The sequence below is a fragment of the Helianthus annuus genome, chromosome 17, assembly GCF_002127325.2.
Source record: "Helianthus annuus cultivar XRQ/B chromosome 17, HanXRQr2.0-SUNRISE, whole genome shotgun sequence".
Taxonomy (NCBI): domain Eukaryota; kingdom Viridiplantae; phylum Streptophyta; class Magnoliopsida; order Asterales; family Asteraceae; genus Helianthus; species Helianthus annuus.
Genome location: NC_035449.2, coordinates 122,831,520 through 122,852,722, shown reverse-complemented (window position 1 = coordinate 122,852,722; position 21,203 = coordinate 122,831,520). Strand labels below are relative to the sequence as shown.

The window sequence follows — 21,203 nt, the reverse complement described above, 5'->3', positions numbered from 1 at the left end:
TAAAAGCCTCTTCCTGTCTAGGTCCCCATTCAAATTTTACGGCTTTACAGGTTAGTTTAGTTAATGGAATGGCTATCTTAGAAAAATCTTTAATAAAGCGTCTATAATATACAGCTAATCCTAGAAAACTTCTAACTTCAGTAGCCGATTGCGGGGCCTTCCATTTGGTGATAGCTTCAATCTTGGAGGGATCTACGTGAATACCTTCATGATTCACCATGTGTCCTAAAAATTGCACTTCTTGGAGCCAGAATTCACATTTTGAGAATTTGGCGTAAAGCTTTTCTTTCTTTAACAATGTTAAGAGTGCATGCAAGTGCTCGCAATGTTCCTCCTGACTTTTGGAGTAAATAAGCATATCGTCGATAAAAACGATTACAAATTTGTCCAAATACGGTTTACAGATTCTATTCATCATGTCCATAAATGCTGCTGGAGCATTTGTCAATCCGAAGGGCATGACTGTAAACTCGTAATGTCCATACCTAGTTCTGAAAGCAGTTTTTAGGTATGTCTTCCTCCTGTACCTTCAATTGATGATATCCAGAGCGCAAATCTATTTTAGAAAAATATCTAGCTCCTTGCAATTGATCAAAAAGATCATCAATCCTAGGTAATGGGTATCGATTCTTAATTGTAACTTTGTTTAATTCCCTATAGTCGATACACATTCTCATCGATCCGTCTTTCTTCTTTACAAACAATACTGGAGCTCCCCATGGAGAGGAACTTGGTCATATAAACCCTTTACTTAGTAATTCATCTAATTGTTTCTTTAATTCTAACATTTCAGTAGGTGCTAACCGATAGGGTGCCTTGGCTATCGGTACAGTTCCTGGAATTAGATGAATTCTAAATTCTACCTCCCTATCGGGTGGTAATCCTGGTAGGTCTTCTGGAAAGACATCTGAGTATTCTGATACTATCGGAATATCCTCCAGTTTCTTACTTTTGGTATTAACAACTACCGAAACCATATATACTATTCCTTATTTTCTTGAATAACTAGCCAACTTCATTACTGAAATAAATTTCAGTGGCTTTTGTGGCTTATCTCCGGTAATCATTACTAATTCTCCTGTGGGTGTATGGATTTCTATGGAATTTTTATCACAGAGAATTCGAGCATGGTTGGCTATTAACCAATCCATTCCTAATACAACATCGAATCCGGCTAGATTCATAGGTAATAGGTTTGCAGAAAATTTATGGCCTAAGAGTTCTATGCTTTCTTCTCGCAAAACCTTATTTATTTTAACAGAATTCCCATCTGCCGTTTCGACTGTAAAAATCTGCCTAAGGTTGGTTAAAGGTAAATTAAGGGCTTGGCAGAACGAAGTATTTATAAAACTTTGGTTTGCACCAGAGTCAAATAATACTTTTGCATAAACGTCGTGAACTAAAAACGTACCAGCTATGACGTCAGGAATTAGTTCGGCTTCCTGAGTAGTCAATTCAAAGGCTCTTGCGTTCTTCTTAGTAGTTCCTTCTACAGGTTTAGCCTTGTTGTCTGCTGGTTTAACCAATTTTGGGCAGTCTGGCTTAAAATGTCCAGCTTCTCCGCAGTTGTAGCAGACTGTTGTTTTCTTCCTTCTGCAGTCTTCTTTTTGATGTCCTAGAGTTTTGCAGAAATTACAGTACCCTTTGCATTTCCCAAAATGCTTCTTTTTACAGGTACCGCAGAATGGAATAGTGGAAAATCGCCCGGCTCCTCTTTTTCTGAAATTGCTACTATTACCCACACGAAATCCTTGGGAAATTTTCTGAGCCAAATCCTTCTTTCTATTTTCTTCTCGAGTGCGTACCAGGCCGTCAGTTAAGGTGTTGGCTAACTCTATCGCATCGTCAATCGTGCGAGGCCTAGCAGCTTTAACAATGTCACGAATCTCGCTAATCAAACCCCAAATATAGCGAGAGATAAGTACCGGTTCCGGCGAAGCCAGAGTAGGTACAATCCTGGCATACTCAAGGAATTTTGAAGTATACCCTCGACAGTCCACATCCACCATTCGGTGGCTTAGGAATTTGTTTGCCATATGTTCTTTTTCATATTCGGGACATAATTTCCTTTCTATCAGATGTTTAAATTCTTCCCAACTCATGGCATAGGCCATGTCACTTCCCTTAGCTTGTAATACTGTATTCCACCATTCTAACGCTTCTTCCTTGAAAAGGTGCGAAGCGTACATGACCTTATCTTCCTCAGCACATTTACTTATTTTGATCACTGCCTCGGTTTTCTCTAACCAACGCAGTACCGCAGTCGCCCCTTCATTACCTGCGAACTCCACAGGTTTACAGGCAAGGAATTCCTTGTAAGTGCAACCAGGTGTTACAGCTTTCATCCTTTTGTGTATCGGGGCTTGAATTCCGTTATTATTATTACCGCCTCCATTAATACTATTACTAGCAGTATCGTCGTGCGTACGTTTACTAGGGTGAGCTTGCGAAGGCTCAACAGGACTTTTTACCGCAGCTACAATTGCTGGAATAGCATTAACTATTCCCTGAGAAACGATGTTTTCTATGTCTTGCCGATTTAAGAAGTGATCCTCGTTATTGTGTTCCGATTGGTTAACTTCATTAACTAGTTCATTAACAGCGTGTTCCATCTGGATGTGTATCAATCACGAACTATTATTTAGTACACATACTTTGGTACACTGTACAACCAAACTTTATTTAAAATAGCAAACACACAACCTTATAGATCTATTACATTGAAATTCAAAAAATACTATTATTTTAACTACGACAATTATGCCCTACATTTATTTTATTCCCTCTTACTTATTTATTTACCATGGTTGGTCTCGGTTTGGCTACTTATCTTAATTAGGGATCAAGATTCACTGCAGTAGTGGCTAACATGTAAAGGTCTGACCATTTTTCATCTAATTCATCTTCCCATGGCGGGTTTTTACCTATTTCCTTATTAATTACCACTTCTTTTGAATTGGGCGTTCCTATTTTCTCTTGGCTTTTTCTAATAATCCAGTCTCTCTTCTTGGGAGTAAGTGGGTTTTCATAGTGTGCCTTACGAATAAATATTCCTTCATTAGTATTCACTGAATATCTTGAGGAATTTGGTTGGGACGAGGTTCTCTTAGTCTTTTGGGCACTATCTAGTTGATGATAAATATCCGAAAGCTTTTGCTTACCCATTCTGTACATTAACAAGTAGTCAATTAACACGAAAGGACAAATAAGGAAACAAATAATTACACAAACATGTATAGCCAAAACTGTCGACTTTGCGACTATTCGATTTTATATAGTTTTAATAGTATGCGTCCGTACACACTGGTTATCTTACAACGTTTTATTTTTAGACTATTTTACAAGATTTATAGTTTACTATTATTATTAGTATTATACATCATAACCACACTACCCCATGCAATCCCTGTTGACTGGCTTTTCAGGAACGACGTTCCCTCTCGTCGTATTTCCAGGAGATCTGCTCTCCTACCTCCCGAATCCTATATCCGGCATCCACCAGCTCCTCGCCATAGTGGCGGAGTTCAGCTAAGTTTTCGTTACTCATTGGTGGGTTTGGTACTGGTTCCAAGTCAAATTGAGGGAGAAAAGTGTTAGGGCTATTCATAATGTTCTGAAATTGCCAGTCGGCAGTCCACCACTCCTCTAATGCTCCTGGTAAAGGTCTAGGGTGCATAATAGGGTCTGGAATGGTAGGTTCTAGGTTAACAGGCAGTAGGGCTTCTGCTGGGTAGTTAAAGAGAGTTTCATCGGCAGGTCCGATGATATCACCTAGTGACAGTTTACGGTCCAGCTCTTCTTCCCAAGATAGTGGTTCCTGGTTTTGCCTGGAACTCTCCCCAATTTCTATTCCCTTTCCTTTATCTTTTGGGTCATCCTTTTTCATGGTTTTCTGTGTTGCTGGCTTCTTCCTGCGTACACGCCTCCAACCTGCCCACCTATGTCTCTTTTTCACTACTTTAGGTTTTTCCTGAGGTTGGGCTTTAAATACCATAGGCTCCTCCACATATGCCTGGTATCCAGTAGTAATACTGGTGATATCCATATCTATACTATGGACTGAAATATTATGTAGGGCTTCTGATAGTTCGTTCATGCTGTTAGCACACACGAAGACGCACACAATCCTAAGTTAAAATTTTGTAAACTAAAGTTTCACAAAATCACAAAATGGCAATCAAATAAATTAAGTATTTCTAAATACTTAATTGGCTTAAATTAGTGGCTCTGATACCTGTAACGCCCCAAAATTCAAATTATCTAGTTGTTAATATGTTATCACGTTTAAAAGAAGGAGATGCAATAACTAGGTTATAAAACCAAGTTAAATGCTTGGTTTAAACAAATAAGAATAGGAATTGGGTAAATTATGAACAATGGTAAACATGAGGGGTTGATATAGACAAAAGGAAAAGATAGAATATAAACAAAAATAATAATAATAATAATAATAATAATAATAATAATAATAATAATAATAATAATAATAATAATAATAATAATAACCCTTAAACCACACACCTGGGCATGTGTTCGATCAGAAGAAGAGAAAGAAAGGGGTCAAACCCTAGAACACCAAAATCTATCAAATTGAAAGGGGAATTGAAGCCTAGTTGAATGCATGAACTAAGAATGGTGATCATCTAAGCATACCCAACATCAAGTAAGTCGAAATTTGCAATTTTGTGATGTTTGATTTTGTGGGTTTAGTATAATTCGGGTATGTAATGCAGAAATTTGGTATGAATAATGGTTGCTATGGTTGTCAAAACATCAAGAGATGTTAAATTTTGAATATGAGCATGGATTAAGCAAAACCTACTTAATCTAGTAGTTTGGTGATCTTGTAGTTCCATAGATTGAATATTATGATGATGAATGTATGAGTACTAGTAAAATTGATGAACTCCTAGGGTTTTACTATGAATGAATTATGTGATTTTGATTGATAAAAGTTGTGAAGACTACTAGAGAAGTTATGCATAAAACACTTGTACTTAGTGCTAAGGTTGTTATATGCACACCAAGTGTTCGATTAAATGCTTGAATGGTTAATTTTATAAATTTTGAATGAATTAGGAAGTCTTGTGTTGTATGTGGAAATTATGGAATTGATCTTTTGGTAAAAAGTGTTATGGAATTCAAACTATATGTGAATGCAATAGTTATGTAAGTGAATGGCATAGTTTAAATGAGAGTGGATTATGTATAGGATTGAAGTTAAAAAGGTAAAGGTTGTATGCGAGAAACTATTGCATTATGAACTTGCTAGTTGATGTGTTATGTTCGGTAGTAATAAAGTATGATGATACATATCCCTTATATGCGTTAATAAGCTAACGAAAGTCAAATATTGCATGATTTGAAAGCCGAATGAACGAATGTTTGTAAGCTAACCGTGTTACAATTATGATGACATGTATGGATAGGAGTCATGTCAATAGAGGCACAAATATGGAAGCGCTACGGGTCGAAGGTAAACACGGAAGCTATGTGTAAATTCGGACGCACGAGGTAAGTAAACTCCCCGACTCCTTCCTTAGTAGTAAAAGAGGTTATTTGTATGATAAATGTTAGCAATTATGCAAGATGCTTTATTGACATTGGTAACAAGTAAGGAGTACTAAGGACGTGATTTCTGAATCACTTCCTACACCATTTTAGGAAGGCTATATGCGAGTCACTTAAGTATGGTAATCTAAGTTTATTTAGGATTCGGTTATTGGAGGTGATGGTATTCGCTAAGAAGACCAAACGGGTTAAAATAAGAGTATATTAGTGTAGTTTTTATGCATATAAAGATGTGAAAACAATGTAGAATTGTGCAGTAATTTGCTAGAATATTGGTACAGTTTGTATGCATATCAAGTTGTCAAAATAGTGCAGAATTGTCATGTTTATTGTTGTTAAAATAGTGCAGAATTTTCATGTTAATTGTTGTTAAAATAGTGCAGTTTTTATGCATTTTGAGCTGCCAAAATAGTGCAGAATTTTCATGTTAATGGTTATTAAAATAGTGCAGTTTTTATGCATTTTGAGCTGCCAAAATAGTGCAGAATTTTCATGTTAATGGTTGTTAAAATAGTGCAGTTTTTATGCATTTTGAGAATAGTGCAGAATTGTCATGTTTATTGTTGTTAAAATAGTGCAGTTTTTATGCATTTTGAGCTGCCAAAATAGTGCAGAATTGTGCTATTTATTGTTGTTAAAATAGTGCAGTTTTTATGCATTTTGAGTTGCCAAAATAGTGCAGAATTGTGCTGTGTATTGCTATTAAAATAGTGCAGTTTTTATGCATATCGAGCTGTTAAAATAGTGTAGAATTGTGCAGTTTATAATGTATGTACGTGGTCTATTTGTATGGAAGCTTGTAATCAGCATACCTTAGTAAACCTTGGGATGATTTAAGTGATTTATACGGGTTGTACGTTTGTACGTGGGTACGTAATCACTTGTGGAAGTTCACGTCTATGAATACATGTGTGTTTGTGCCTGCGTTTGAAGTAGGATTCATTGCTTATGGGCGAACGGAACTTGGGTATGTATTCGTACAACTTAAATAAGTGGAAGCGTTAAGTTACTAAACCGTTGACTTGAGTATGAAAAGGTGATTGCAGGTACTCTATTAATGTCTTTACCAAGGTTAAGGAATTGAAGTGCACGAATGTACATGGAAAGCATATTCGTAAGGATCAGTATGGGAAGAAGGAACGCGGACTGGTTATTGATCATGTGTGTTTAGTTTAGGAATGATGTCATTAAATCTAACCGATGCACATGTATGTGGTGAATGCAGGTTGCGTGGATTTAGCATCATTATGAAGGATAGAAAGATTGAAGATCGAGTCAAGAGCAAAGGATTGTACGGGAAGGATCGGTCACATAGTTTAACAAATGTAGGTCCGAAGTATTAATGTAATTGAACGTGGTAAATCCTTTTTAATGAGTGTATGACATTTAGTATTCGAACTTTCCTGTAAGTACTATGTCTATTAAAGAACGAAATTTTGGGTTCATATTTTCCGCTGTGTTGTATTTTTAAGTTATTACAAGTTAGTCTTACAGGGAATTGTTCATAATAAGAACGGGTCATGCCCGATTTTTGTTAAATTATAGTATGATAATATCTCATTTAGGAAGGTATAAAGGTGGGCGTAACAAGTTGGTATCAGAGCCCTGGTTTGAGAGAAATCAAGTATGAGAAGGTAGTACTTGAACTCAAACCTGTGTGCTCATGTGACAAGGAACCCGTATAATCTAGGACTCGATCAAGATCTAAGGGCAGAAGCGAATGTAAGTATGTATTTATGCATGTGAATGAAGAAACTAACGGTTTTGTATGTGCAAGGTAAGCATAAGTGATTGAAGGGGAGGGTCCGTGAATGCAGAATAGGATGAATGCTAAGGCGAGCAAAGATGCAAATAGGCAAATTAACCCCAGGTACACGCTACTAATATGTATGGGTGCCGATGTTAAAATAAAAAGGAAGAGATCTCCTTGGGAGGGTAATTATTAAACGAAAGACAACGATGTGGTCTTGGGGAAGTTTTAGAAATATGCACGAAACTGAAACCCATTTCTCGGACATAAGGCAATGATTACACGAAGGCACGAAACTAGTACGTGGATTGTGCACCTGGCCAGTACGCAAGAAGCATATGACGTTCGTGAGACCGTGGTAATTATCGCAGGTATGTCTGGTAGAACTGGGTAGCAGGTGGGCGTGCGGGTGGAATGGGTAATAAGACTCTCGGGAAACTGAGGATACTACGTAAGAGTAAAAAGTATAAGTGATGAGAATGAAGAATGTTTAATCCGTAAAAAAAAGAGTACAGATCAACAAGATATGAATGCAAAGTTTGAATCCACGACACGGATTGAAGGAATGAAAGATATGAATGATGCAAATCCCTTGCGGATTTGGTTATGCTAAAGAAGGTTATGATAAGCTATGCAAGTCAACCGGTTCAAGTTGAGCAAGTCGAGTAAGGATAAGGTACCATCCGTTTAGAACGGGTGGTCGTGAATGCAATAACAAATGTATGAAGTTCAACCCGTTATACGGATAGAACGAAAGATTTATGTTGAAAGCAATTAACCCGATGTTACCTGGTCGTAAGTGGTATGCTTGAATCTCATTATGAGAGTATATGCCATTACCCATTTAATTGGGTAATCGAATGCGTAAATGAAATGAAAGTATATAAGCGAATGGAACTAAAATGTTGGTATTGTAAGCGAAATAAGTATTATGACTAACCTTTAAAACGGGAAGGGTAAGTGTTTGCAAGAAAACACTGGAACAGTGAAGCTATGAGATCGTAAGCATGTTTGAATTGAGAAGGAGTACAAACGTGTACTTCGATACGCATGTATATAATAAGAAATAAGTGGCAGTTGACCTTGAAAAGTCAAACTGCAGAAGCTGAGAAATAATTTAGTTTCAAACCAAGGGAGTGCTAGAGAAGAAAGGAAATGTGTAGTGTAGTACACCAAATGAGTTAAAGAATTACGAAATAATGATTATGTATTTACCCGTCAAGAACGGGTCAAACAATGAGAATGATATATTAAGAAATGGTCATGTATTGACCCGTTATGAATAGGTCTAACACATTAGTGCTTTAAAAAGAATCTTGAATGTAGTAATATGTAAACAAGGAGAAGTAATAAACATCATGTTTAAATGAATTTGAATGAAATGTGATGATCCCCAATCTTATAATGAGTATGGCAGATATCATAGTGTGATAAACCTATCAAGGTCAATGAAAGAATGTTCATAAGCGAAAGCTCTTCACACGGATGAACGAGGTCAATATGAAACATGGTATGGATGGTGACGAAGAGGACCGACTCGTTGCTGCATGTTCAAGTACTGCACCAAGGTAGTAAGGTTAGCAAATTATTTAATATATGAATGTACGATGCTCGAATCTCTCAAACCTACGCTCTCGTGAAAGTGTGTTCGTTTCTAAGCACCACACAAGTAAGTGATTTAAGGATTTCGAGCTATGCTTTTAGATGAAAACGGAAATGGGTTATGGATAAATTACTATTATAACCTGGGTTGGGACGTTATGGGATGTTATGGAAGGTTTCGGGACTGCCCGAGACCATTTCAGGTTGGAAAAAGGACCCGGGAACAAAAATTTTGGTCAAACAGCGTCTGCACACCAGAGAGCCCGTCGGCGACGGCCTTTATGCCGTCGGCGACGGCACCCCTCCACCCGACGCACTAACTATCTGTCTACAGGCAATGTTCAGCGACGGGACCTTCCCGAGCCCGTCGGCGACGCACCATGTGCCGTCGGCGACGGGTCCCCCTTATCTGCTTATGCTGAAATTGGCTAAGGTCCTTAATTCAGTTCTAGCATTCATTAAACACTAGGAACACCCCAAGTTGATTATGAAGCTAAGAAATTCAAGACAACTATCATGTTTTAATGATGAATGTGTGGGAAGTTATGTATGCGAACGAATGAAATAAGTAACACATCTAGAATATTTTTAAGGAAAGATTGGATGAGTTTATGAAAATTTTACGCTATCACTGAAAAAGTACCTCCATATGAATAGGTACGATATGTTTAATGTATACGAGTGAACGAGATTGTATGCGGAAATGAATAAATTAATGATGAGTACGGATTGGTTTTCACAAGGAAATTTAAAATCTTGATAAGTATAAATAATATGTCAGGATGCTAGTTTCAAATTATGGACTATGGGATGTGTGATTAGCCAATTCCTCACAACATACTTATGTAAGTCGTCCAATGTAACTTGAATGAGTGGACGAATCAAGAATAAGACTAGATGGGTTGTAGAAGAAAAGAAAGAGGTTTCGGGACGAAACCTTCTTTAAGGGGGGTAGATTTGTAACGCCCCAAAATTCAAATTATCTAGTTGTTAATATGTTATCACGTTTAAAAGAAGGAGATGCAATAACTAGGTTATCAAACCAAGTTAAATGCTTGGTTTAAACAAATAAGAATAGGAATTGGGTAAATTATGAACAATGGTAAACATGAGGGGTTGATATGGACAAAAGGAAAAGATAGAATATAAACAAAAAAAATAATAATAATAACCCTTAAACCACACACCTGGGCGTGTGTTCGATCAGAAGAAGAGAAAGAAAGGGGTCAAACCCTAGAACACCAAAATCTATCAAATTGAAAGGGGAATTGAAGCCTAGTTGAATGCATGAACTAAGAATGGTGATCATCTAAGCATACCCAACATCAAGTAAGTCGAAATTTGCAATTTTGTGATGTTTGATTTTGTGGGTCTAGTATAATTCGGGTATGTAATGCAGAAATTTGGTATGAATAATGGTTGCTAGGGTTGTCAAAACATCAAGAGATGTTAAATTTTGAATATGCGCATGGATTAGGCAAAACCCACTTAATCTAGTAGTTTGGTGATCTTGTAGTTCCATAGATTGAATATTATGATGATGAATGTATGAGTACTAGTAAAATTGATGAACTCCTAGGGTTTTGCTATGAATGAATTATGTGATTTTGATTGATAAAAGTTCTGAAGACTACTAGAGAAGTTATGCATAAAACACTTGTACTTAGTGCTAAGGTTGTTATATACACACCAAGTGTTCGATTAAATGCTTGAATGGTTAATTTTATAAATTTTGAATGAATTAGGAAGTCTTGTGTTGTATGTGGAAATTATGGAATTGATCTTTTGGTAAAAAGTGTTATGGAATGCAAACTATATGTGAATGCAATAGTTATGTAAGTGAATGGCATAGTTTAAATGAGAGTGGATTATGTATAGGATTGAAGTTAAAAAGGTAAAAGTTGTATGCGAGAAACTATTGCATTATAAACTTGCTAGTTGATGTGTTATGTTCGGTAGTAGTAAAGTATGATGATACATATCCCTTATATGCGTTAATAAGCTAACGAAAGTCAAATATTGCATGATTTGAAAGCCGAATGAACGAATGCTTGTAAGCTAACCGTGTTACAATTATGATGACATGTATGGATAGGAGTCATGTCAATAGAGGCACAAATATGGAAGCGCTACGGGTCGAAGGTAAACACGGAAGCTATGTGTAAATTCGGACGCACGAGGTAAGTAAACTCCCCGACTCCTTCCTTAGTAGTAAAAGAGGTTATTTGTATGATAAATGTTAGCAATTATGCAAGATGCTTTATTGACATTGGTAACAAGTAAGGAGTACTAAGGACGTGATTTCTGAATCACTTCCTACACCATTTTAGGAAGGCTATATGCGAGTCACTTAAGTATGGTAATCTAAGTTTATTTAGGATTCTGTTATTGGAGGTGATGGTATTCGCTAAGAAGACCGAACGGGTTAAAATAAGAGAGTATATTAGTGTAGTTTTTATGCATATAAAGATGTGAAAACAATGCAGAATTGTGCAGTAATTTGCTAGAATATTGGTGCAGTTTGTATGCATATCAAGTTGTCAAAATAGTGCAGAATTGTCATGTTTATTGTTGTTAAAATAGTGCAGAATTTTCATGTTAATTGTTGTTAAAATAGTGCAGTTTTTATGCATTTTGAGCTGCCAAAATAGTGCAGAATTTTCATGTTAATGGTTGTTAAAATAGCGCAGTTTTTATGCATTTTGAGCTGCCAAAATAGTGCAGAATTTTCATGTTAATGGTTGTTAAAATAGTGCAGTTTTTATGCATTTTGAGCTGCCAAAATAGTGCAGAATTGTCATGTTTATTGTTGTTAAAATAGTGCAGTTTTTATGCATTTTGAGCTGCCAAAATAGTGCAGAAATGTGCTGTTTATTGTTGTTAAAATAGTGCAGTTTTTATGCATTTTGAGCTGCCAAAATAGTGCAGAATTGTGTTGTGTATTGCTATTAAAATAGTGCAGTTTTTATGCATATCGAGCTGTTAAAATAGTTTAGAATTTTGCAGTTTATAATGTATGTACGTGGTCTATTTATATGGAAGCTTGTAATCAGCATACCTTAGTAAACCTTGGGATGATTTAAGTGATTTATAAGGGTTGTACGTTTGTACGTGGGTACGTAATCACTTGTGGAAGTTCACGTCTATGAATACATGTGTGTTTGTGCCTGCGTTTGAAGTAGGATTCATTGCTTATGAGCGAACGGAACTTGGGTATGTATTCGTACAACTTAAATAAGTGGAAGCGTTAAGTTACTAAACCGTTGACTTGAGTATGAAAAGGTGATTGCAGGTACTCTATTAATGTCTTTACCAAGGTTAAGGAATTGAAGTGCACGAATGTACATGGAAAGCATATTCGTATGGATCAGTATGGGAAGAAGGAACGCGGAATGGTTATTGATCATGTGTGTTTAGTTTAGGAATGATGTCATTAAATCTAACTGATGCACATGTATGTGGTGAATGCAGGTTGCGTGGATTTAGCATCATTATGAAGGATAGAAAGATTGAAGATCGAGTCAAGAGTAAAGGATTGTACGGGAAGGATCGGTCACATAGTTTAACAAATGTAGGTCCGAAGTATTAATGTAATGGAACGTGGTAAATCATTTTTAATGAGTGTATGACATTTGGTATTCGAACTTTCCTGTAAGTACTATGTCTATTAAAGAACGAAATTTTGGGTTCATATTTTCCGTTGTGTTGTATTTTTTATGTTATTACAAGTTAGTCTTACATGGAATTGTTCATAATAAGAACGGGTCATGCCCGATTTTTGTTAAATTATAGTATGATAATATCTCATTTAGGAAGGTATAAAGGTGGGCGTAACAATACCACCTTTTTCTGTCACGGCCCCCGCGCCCGGTTTGACCCAGTCCAGGAGCCGCGGGACAGAAACCCATGGTATTGATGTTCACAGCGGAAGTCTTAACAAGATCGTTTAAACTTGAAAATGCCCGCGTATTATTTATTTTATAATTCGGGATAAACCCCGTAATTTACAGTGGAGGAATTTCATAATTCCTTTATTTTACAAAACATGTTTATTTGTTTATTTGAGCCACTACTTTAAGCTTGGGAGTGCTCCATAGCACTTGTACTTGATTCAAAGTAGGTCACCTGAAACATGTTGTAAAAATATTTTGTCAGCGGGGAAATACTAAGTGACTCATTCATTTTAAATAAAATGACACATAGTGATAAATTACAGCATAAGAGCGATTACAATGGCAGTATCTTATTTTTATCTGGCGCCGGTGTCACCTCTTGGTGACGATGGTCATGCCACTATTGGGTCTTTCCCCAAGTAGTGACGATTATCACTGTTAGGACTTATTTGCCTAACCTGTGTTAGGGCTTATTAACCTAACCGTGAGAAACTAAGTAATGTGCACAATACCCCACTAGCCAGTGATTCAAGATAACCACGACTTAATCCCTGTAATTATAACACTTTGAAAATAATTTGAGGTATTGTAAAACAGTTGATAAAAAGAGAATGACTCACATTGCAAGTTTAGACGGGCAGGGTTTATCCTACTGATATGCCGAATAACCTAGTTTAAACAACAATGCACACGAACCAGGTTAGTAACTAATACAACATTTATGATAACTCACGAGATACAACCCTCACAACGAATGACAAAGTGCGATACTTAGATATCCAGCAGATTCGCAACGAATGACAGAGTATAGCCCGGATTTGGGCGAAACTCAAACATCCTGTCGGAATCAAGACGAATGACAAAGTATAACCCTAACGCGGGCAGCACTTAAACGTCCATTGGATAGCTTCAATCGATCGGATATTTAATCGTAGCAACGATCGAGTTATTACCCGGTATTGTGGCAGCACCTCACTATATGAAAATTATAATTTTTGACAGTAGAACTTCATTTTTGATCGAAATTATGAGCACGGAATGAAAGTCCCATGCACAGGCTATTTATAGCCTGAAATTGGTGTTCTCGCGGCCCGCGTAAAACATAAGTGAAATCTTACGCGGCCCACGAGGCCGCCTAGTCTAGGCATAGGGTTGATTGGTCATGGGCAAGACTTGACAGGTGGGCTGTACGTGGCCCAAATATGTATCCGGATAGATTTCAAGTTGCCGCGGCCCGCGTAAAGACAAGTTTAACTTTTACGCGGCCCGCCTGGACTCCTAAAACTTATCCGGCTGATTGATAAGTTGTAGCGGCCCGCGTAAGGTTAGGCTATCCCTTACGCGGCCCGCCTAAAACCCAATTTCTTGTTTTTCTTGGTTTTTCATACTGGTTAGGGTTTTAGGGGTCCAGGTTTTCACGTATGAATAGATTAGGGACATTTTTGAAGGTCCTTACAATAGTAATTAAAGTCATTAATACAAAACCAATTAAAAAGTGCAAAAGATTAAAAATATAAAGTATTACACTAAACACTTGTCTTCACCAAGTGATGTAAGAGACTTAGGCAAACATGGCCTTTGATTGTCAAGAACTCTTACGATCAATCTTGGATCCCGAGACGACTCACACACTCTATGATGGACAATGGATGATGGTGGTGGATGATGGTGTTGTGATGGTGGTGGGTGGTGGGTGAAGTGTGAGAGAGGTGGTGTGCCAAAGGATGAGTTGCAAGAGCTCCAAACACTCCTATTTATAGGCTGAACAGAAGCTCGGACACGGCCCCGTGCCCGCTGGGCACGGCCCGGTGTCCATCTGACACTCTCTCTCTTCATTAATTATAATTCGCAATTACAATAAATGCGCCTGCAGGAAGTTGACCACGCCCCCGTGTCCGCTGGGCACGGCCCCGTGGTGGGCAGTAGAAGCTTCTATGAGTTTGTCTTTTCTGCTGCTTCTTGGGCACGGCCCCGTGCTCGCTGAGCACGGGGCGTGTTCAGTCTTCTTTCTTCTTTGTTTTGCTTGGGAAGATGCTGTCGGGGGGGGGGGGTCGGGCATATCACTTTTGTTCCTTTTCTTATATTTATGTTAGATTTGGCTGTCTTTTTGCTTCTTTTGTCATTTTGAGCTCATTTAATCCTGAAAATACAAAAGGAAGACAAAAGCACACTTTTTCCAACATTAGTACTAAAAGAGGGTTAGTTTTAAGCCACAATTGATGTAATTTATATGTTGCATTTTGTGCACATCAAATACCCCACACTTGAATCTTTGCTTGTCCTCAAGCAAAACTCTTTATAATGTGGCTTTATTCACTCCCAAATAGAATGGGTAGAAGAGAAGGTTTTTGGGCTTGTCATAGAGTGTCGGGAATTCCAAGATTATTTTAGGCTTTATTTTTATTTATTTACAATCCTATTCGTCATGATTTATTTAAAACGTTTCATAAGATAAATTATGTATTAGGGCATAACATACCTTTTTAAAATTCCATTTATATACAAGTTCACATACCTCACGGGGGAATCACTCAACACTCGGCCGAAGGTGTATTTTTAGTGAATCACTCGAGAGCGGCATGGAACTTACTCCTACCATAGGCTTGCCAAGCAATCAATCCTCCTCCTTTTTAACTATATACCTTTGTAAATATCAAGAGGACTTTTTTGGTGAAGGGTTAGGCTTGGGCTAAAGGTGGGTGGTTGGGTTAGTGGTTAGTACAAAGGACGAAAAGCGTAACAAACGTCGGTTTTTTGAAAGACTTTTTATTTTTCACATTTTTATTTTATTTTGATGAACCAATTTTTCTTCAAACAAAGTTATTTTAGATGAACTTGTTTATTTGTTTGGTTTCATCAAGATATAAAATATTTTTTTTCAACATAAGTCATAAGAAAACCGAACGTCGTTACTAAAAGAAAGGGTTAAGAATAAAAAGGTTTAGGTGGGTAAAAAAGGTGATGGTTTTGGGTTAAGAAATGAAAAAGGTTTAGGCTCAAAGGGGTTAACTAGGGGGAGTTTGGGTAGGTGGTAAAAAAAATGAAAAATAATGGTGTAGAATGAAAAAGGGTTAATGCTAATGCCTCCATCATTTACTTACTCGGGTTTAAGTTGGTAAGGACCGGGAATGCATTGTTGTGGCAAGTTCTAGAGTCATACGAACCAACCGGCTATTCACACAAGAAACGAAAAATGAGCATTTAGTGTAAAGATATATATTTGTATGCTCGTTAAAGGCTCAAAACTCACTTTTGTGGTAAAGGGTTTTTTTATGTGATCAAGTATATATAATCAAATTTTAAGTAAGTTTGTCATGCATTTTCGTAATTTTCTTATGTTGGTTCTTTTTATCACGACGCTATCGGTTGTAAACTTGTAAAAATATAACCTTGTTAAAACTTGAATTCCCAGCTTAACCTTAGACAAGTAAAAAAAATGAAAATTTTTGAAAAAAAATGAAAATTTTTGAAAAAAATTTGGGGTGATTAGCGGTTCCAATAGAGTTTTGTGTAAGACTTGTTATTAGGACTTGCAAAATTCAAGGTTTTAGCATCCCCCCCCCCCCACACTTAAATTACACATTGTCCTCAATGTGTCCCAAAAATAAGTTTTTAGGTTGATTGAATGTGTAAAATGGTGTTAAAAGCAAAATTTTATATTACTGGCATCCTGGACATGGCCCCGTGGGGACCGGGCACGGCCCCGTGTTCAGGTGCCAGCGACAAAAATTAAAGAAAAGAAACAGAAGCCTGGACATGGGGGCGTGTTCAGCGAACACGGCCCGTGTCCAGTTACCTGAACTGGGCAATCTTCTGCAGAGTGTGTAGCACGGGGCCGTGTTGGGCGGACATGGCCCGTGCTGAGCTTACTGTAATGAAGAAATTGTTGTCGGATGGCCATGTTCTCGTGCATGGGGCTATGTTTCTCGTTTCCCTTGTTATCCTTCACCATCACGAGTGTGTTTTATTCCTGCAAATTAAAATTAAACTAAAAGATTAAACTAAACTAAGGATAGTTCCGCGGAACGCCTCCGTGGTGCGCCCCGTTTATAAGGGTCCTTGGCTAGACCCAAGGTGAGGTTATATGTTTTCCGAGCGAGATGTTTTGCATCCCATGTTGCACCGTCGGAGAGCATCATCCAAACTCGAATCAATAACCTTCATGTAATTGACCGGGTTATCGTCCTCAATTCTCTTCCCAACCCCGAACTTCACTTCCTTATCCCCATATTTTAAGGTGAGTGTTCCGTCATTCATGTCTACCACTGCTTGTGCGGTGGCTAGAAATGGCCTCCCTAGTATGAGGGGGACTTCGGTGTCTTCTTCCATATCTAGTATGACAAAGTCGGCCGGGTAGACGAAATTATCGACTTGACCAATAGATTTTCAGCGACACCTTGCGGGTATTTGACGGATCTATCGGCAAGTTGTATACTCATCTTGGTAGGGCTCGTTTTTCCTAGGTCGAGTCGTTTGAACATTGATGCGGGCATGAGGTTAATGCTAGCCCCAAGGTCGGCTAGTGCATTACGAATGGGGGATTCCCCGATTGAGCAAGGAATTGTGAAGCTTCCGGGATCAATCTTCTTTTGGGGAAGTTTGTTGAGTACGAGGGCGGAGCATTCTTCGCATAGGTTAACTAATTGCAATGATTCAATTTTCCTTTTATGAGTGAGGAAGTCCCTTATGAATTTTGAATATTTAGGCATTTGAGTTAGGACTTCGGGGTACGGAACCGGAGGAGCCTTGGTGGGCTCTTGAAATAGAGGAGAAGCCTTATCTTGTTGGGGCGGTGTTGCGCTTTCCTCGGTTGGTGGCGGCGGAGCTTCCACGGGGCCCACGGTACGGTTTCTTAATGTTATGAGATGAACTTGAGCTTTTGGGTTTGTTTCGGTATTACTTGGTAATGCGCCTTGTGGCCTCTCAGAGAATTTTTGAGCTAGTTGACTTATTTGTTTTTCAATGTTTTGTATACTAGCTTGTTGATTTCTAAAATTTGATTCCAATTGTTGAAACCGATCCGAGTTTTTCTTTTCAGTGTCGGAGATGAGGCGAGATATAATATCTTCAAGCCTTTCTCGTCCACCTTGTTGTTGAGGGAAATTTTGTGACTCATTTCTTGGTTGTTGAAAGTTTGTTCGTTGATTTAGACTTTGTTGGTTACTACTATTGCAGGGTTCTCTCCAACAAAGGTTAGGGTGGTTACGCCATCCTTGGTTATAGGTACCCGTTGGGGGACCCGACGGTCTAGGTCTATTATCAATGTAGCTTACCGACTCTGTTTGATCATCTGTTTCTTTCATACAACTCCAATTTTCGTGTGGCCCACCACACCCTTCGCAAGCCATTACCGAGACCGTTTTTGTCATTTCTAGCTTTTTAATTTTTGAAGAAATGGCCTCGATTTGGGCTTGTAAAGAAGTGCTTTCATCAACCTTATGGGCGCCCGGGGCAATAGATTTATTGCCTCGGGGAGTGTGCCACTGAAAATTGGTTTGAGCAATTTCCTCAATTTGATTGTATATTTCATGTGGGCGGCGATTACCTAAAAGACCCCCGGAGCTAGAGTCAAGTGTCTGTCTTGTGTGTGGCAACAGCCCATTACAGAAAGTGGACACTTGTTGCCATACCGCAAGACCGTGATGGGGACACTTGCGCAATAGCTCCTTGAACCTTTCCCAAGTTTCATATAAGGATTCCCCATCCTCTTGTGAATATGTATTAATTTCAGTCATTAATTTAGCCGTTTTAGCGAGAGGGAAATACTTATATAGAAATTTTTGGGCTAGTTCATCCCAGGTGTTTACCGAACCAACTGGGAGGGTGTTGAGCCAAGCTTTTGCTCGGTCTTTTAATGAAAATGGAAACATTCAGAGGCGGATGGCGTCATTTGATGCTCCATTGATCCGAAAGGTATCACATATTTCTAAGAAATTAGTAATATGTAGATGGGGATACTCGTCCGCAAGCCCATGAAAGGTTGCGGAGTTTTGAAGCATTTGTATCAAATGTGGCCGAAGTCCTAAGTTGTTGGCTTCGACATTTGGTGCATTGATAGCGGCGCCGAGATTACCTACGGTGGGTCGTAGGTAATCCATGAGGGTACGTTGGTCCGCCATTGGAAGTGGGTCCCCCGAGACCTTCTCTTGGTTTTTAGCTTTAAGTCTTTTTCTGAGAAAGCATTCGGGTTCTTCTAGAGGTTCTTTTATGTCTTTATTGGAACTGGAGCTCATACACTACGTAGAGGGTGGCATCTGGTTCCAAATCCTGCAATAAAAACAGAAAAGAATGTTGGTCAGAAAGTTCACCACGGCCCCGTGCTCACTGAACACGGCCCGTGGTCGGAGATACAGCGATTGTTTTCCGGATCCCTGTTACAGGAAAGTTGGACACGGCCCCGTGTTGCACCGACACGGCCCCGTGCTCAGCCCTCTGTAGCTCGGAAAATAAAAACTGCCAGTGATACTACTGGGCACGGCACGTGTCCGACCAGGAACGGCCCGTGCTGAGTTCTGCAGAAGTTGAAAAATTAAGAAAATCCAAAAAAATAAAAGAAAATAGAATAAATGATTAGGCCGTTGATTCCTAACTTTCTTAAAATCCTTGTGTCCCCGGCAACGGCGCCAAAAACTTGATGTGCGTTAGGTGTAATATAATTTAGGTATATATTTTAAGCCATTTTTACACTTTTTAGCCAAGTTTTAAATTTATAAAACACGATATTTACTAACACTAAACACACATGTGGGCAAGTGCACCCATCGTGGACGTAGTATAGTGTTGGTAAGATACCGAGGTCGTCCAAGGACACAAGAGCTTTTAGTACCGGTTTATCCTCAACGTCTAATCAAATCAAAATATTAAAAAAAAATGTTTTAAACTAAGAAAATAAAACTAACTAAAATGCTGAAAAATAAAATAAAAGTAAAAACAGATAGACAAGATGAATCACTTAGATCCGACTCGTGTGTAGTGTAACCTTTGATAGACAAGTAGCCGGGTTAAAGTTTTAATAGTAGTTTAACTTATGGGGGGGTCAAAGAGTTTGGACCCCCGCCATCCAATACCTTTGGGTATTGAAGGAGGTCCTACTAAATTTGACCCAGGTCCTTTGCAGGATCTATACACTGAACAATGGCAAGACTCTTACCAAACCGTTCCCTTAACCCCCAACCAGGTAGCCAACATACCTCCATATAGACCGTGGAGTTATGAATGGTGAAAATCTTTTATTTTATATAGACAGTAAAATAATGCCACGACACCACGGACAAACGATAAGGAAAAATCACCTTCAACATAAGAAACTAGTAATTAAAGTCATTAATACAAAACCAAATAAAAAGTGCGAAAAGATTAAAAATAAAAAGTATTACACTAAACACTTGTCTTCACCAAGTGATGTACGAGACTTAGTCAAACATGGCCTTTGATTGTCAAGAACGCTTACGATCAATCTTGGATCCCGAGACGACTCACACACTTTATGATGGACAATGGATGATGGTGGTGGATGATGGTGTTGTGATGGTGGTGGGTGGTGGGTGAAGTGTGAGAGAGGTGGTGTGCCAAGGGATGAGTTGCAAGAGCTCCAAACACTCCTATTTATAGGCTGAACAGAAGCTCGGACACGGCCCCGTGCCCGCTGGGCACGGCCCCGTGTCCATCTGACACTCTCTCTCTTCATTAATTGTAATTCGCAATAACAATAAATGCGCCTGCAGGAAGTTGACCACGCCCCCGTGTCCGCTGGGCACGGCCCCGTGCTGAGCACGGGGCGTGTTCAGTCTTCTGTCTTCTTTGTTTTGCTTGGGAAGATGTTGTGGGGGGGGGGGTTGGGTATATCACTTTTTTTCCTTTTCTTGTATTTATGTTAGATTTGGCTGTCTTTTTGCTTCTTTTGTTATTTTGAGCTCATTTAATCCTGAAAATACAAAAGGAAGACAAAAGCACACTTTTTCCAACATTAGTACTAAAAAAGGGTTAGTTTTAAGCACAATTGATGTAATCATTATGTTGCATTTTGTGCACATCATTACACTACACACGAGTCGGATCCAAGTGATTCATCTTGTCTATCTGTTTTTATTTTTATTTTATTTTTCAGCATTTTAGTTAGTTTTATTTTCTTAGCTTAAAACCGTTTTCTAACATTTTGATTTGGTTAGACGTTGAGGATAAACCGGTACTAAAAGCTCTTGTGTCCTTGGACGACCTCGGTATCTTACCAACACTATACTACGTCCACGATGGGTGCACTTGCCCATATGTGTGTTTAGTGTTAGTAAATATCGTGTTTTATAAATTTAAAACTTGGCTAAAAAGTGTAAAAAGGGCTTAAAATATATACCTAAAATATAACACACTTCACGCACATTAATCCCTAT

At 38.4% G+C, this 21,203-nt stretch overlaps 2 long non-coding RNA genes and 1 other non-coding gene across 7 annotated transcripts; all 3 read left to right on the top strand.

The window, feature by feature from the left end:
• Nucleotides 1-4,536: 4,536 nt before the first annotated feature.
• Nucleotides 4,537-7,004, top strand: LOC110925920. Of its 3 annotated transcripts, none has more exons than XR_004885601.1 (3): nt 4,537-4,663; nt 5,430-5,514; nt 6,332-7,004. It is a non-coding gene; the product is annotated as an uncharacterized LOC110925920 (long non-coding RNA). The 3 variants fall into 3 exon arrangements; XR_002584861.2 differs by having other exon boundaries at nt 6,608-6,986; XR_002584860.2 differs by having other exon boundaries at nt 6,618-6,984.
• Nucleotides 7,005-10,113: 3,109 nt separating this feature from the next.
• LOC110922137 lies at nt 10,114-12,621 on the top strand. Of its 3 annotated transcripts, none has more exons than XR_004885599.1 (4): nt 10,114-10,252; nt 11,019-11,103; nt 11,966-12,318; nt 12,395-12,621. It is a non-coding gene; the product is annotated as an uncharacterized LOC110922137 (long non-coding RNA). The 3 variants fall into 3 exon arrangements; XR_004885600.1 differs by having other exon boundaries at nt 11,966-12,330; XR_004885598.1 differs by having other exon boundaries at nt 11,966-12,621.
• A 5,829-nt stretch (nt 12,622-18,450) lies between these two features.
• Nucleotides 18,451-18,557, top strand: LOC118489389. The gene has a single exon (XR_004887408.1). It is a non-coding gene; the product is annotated as a small nucleolar RNA R71 (small nucleolar RNA).
• Nucleotides 18,558-21,203: the final 2,646 nt, after the last annotated feature.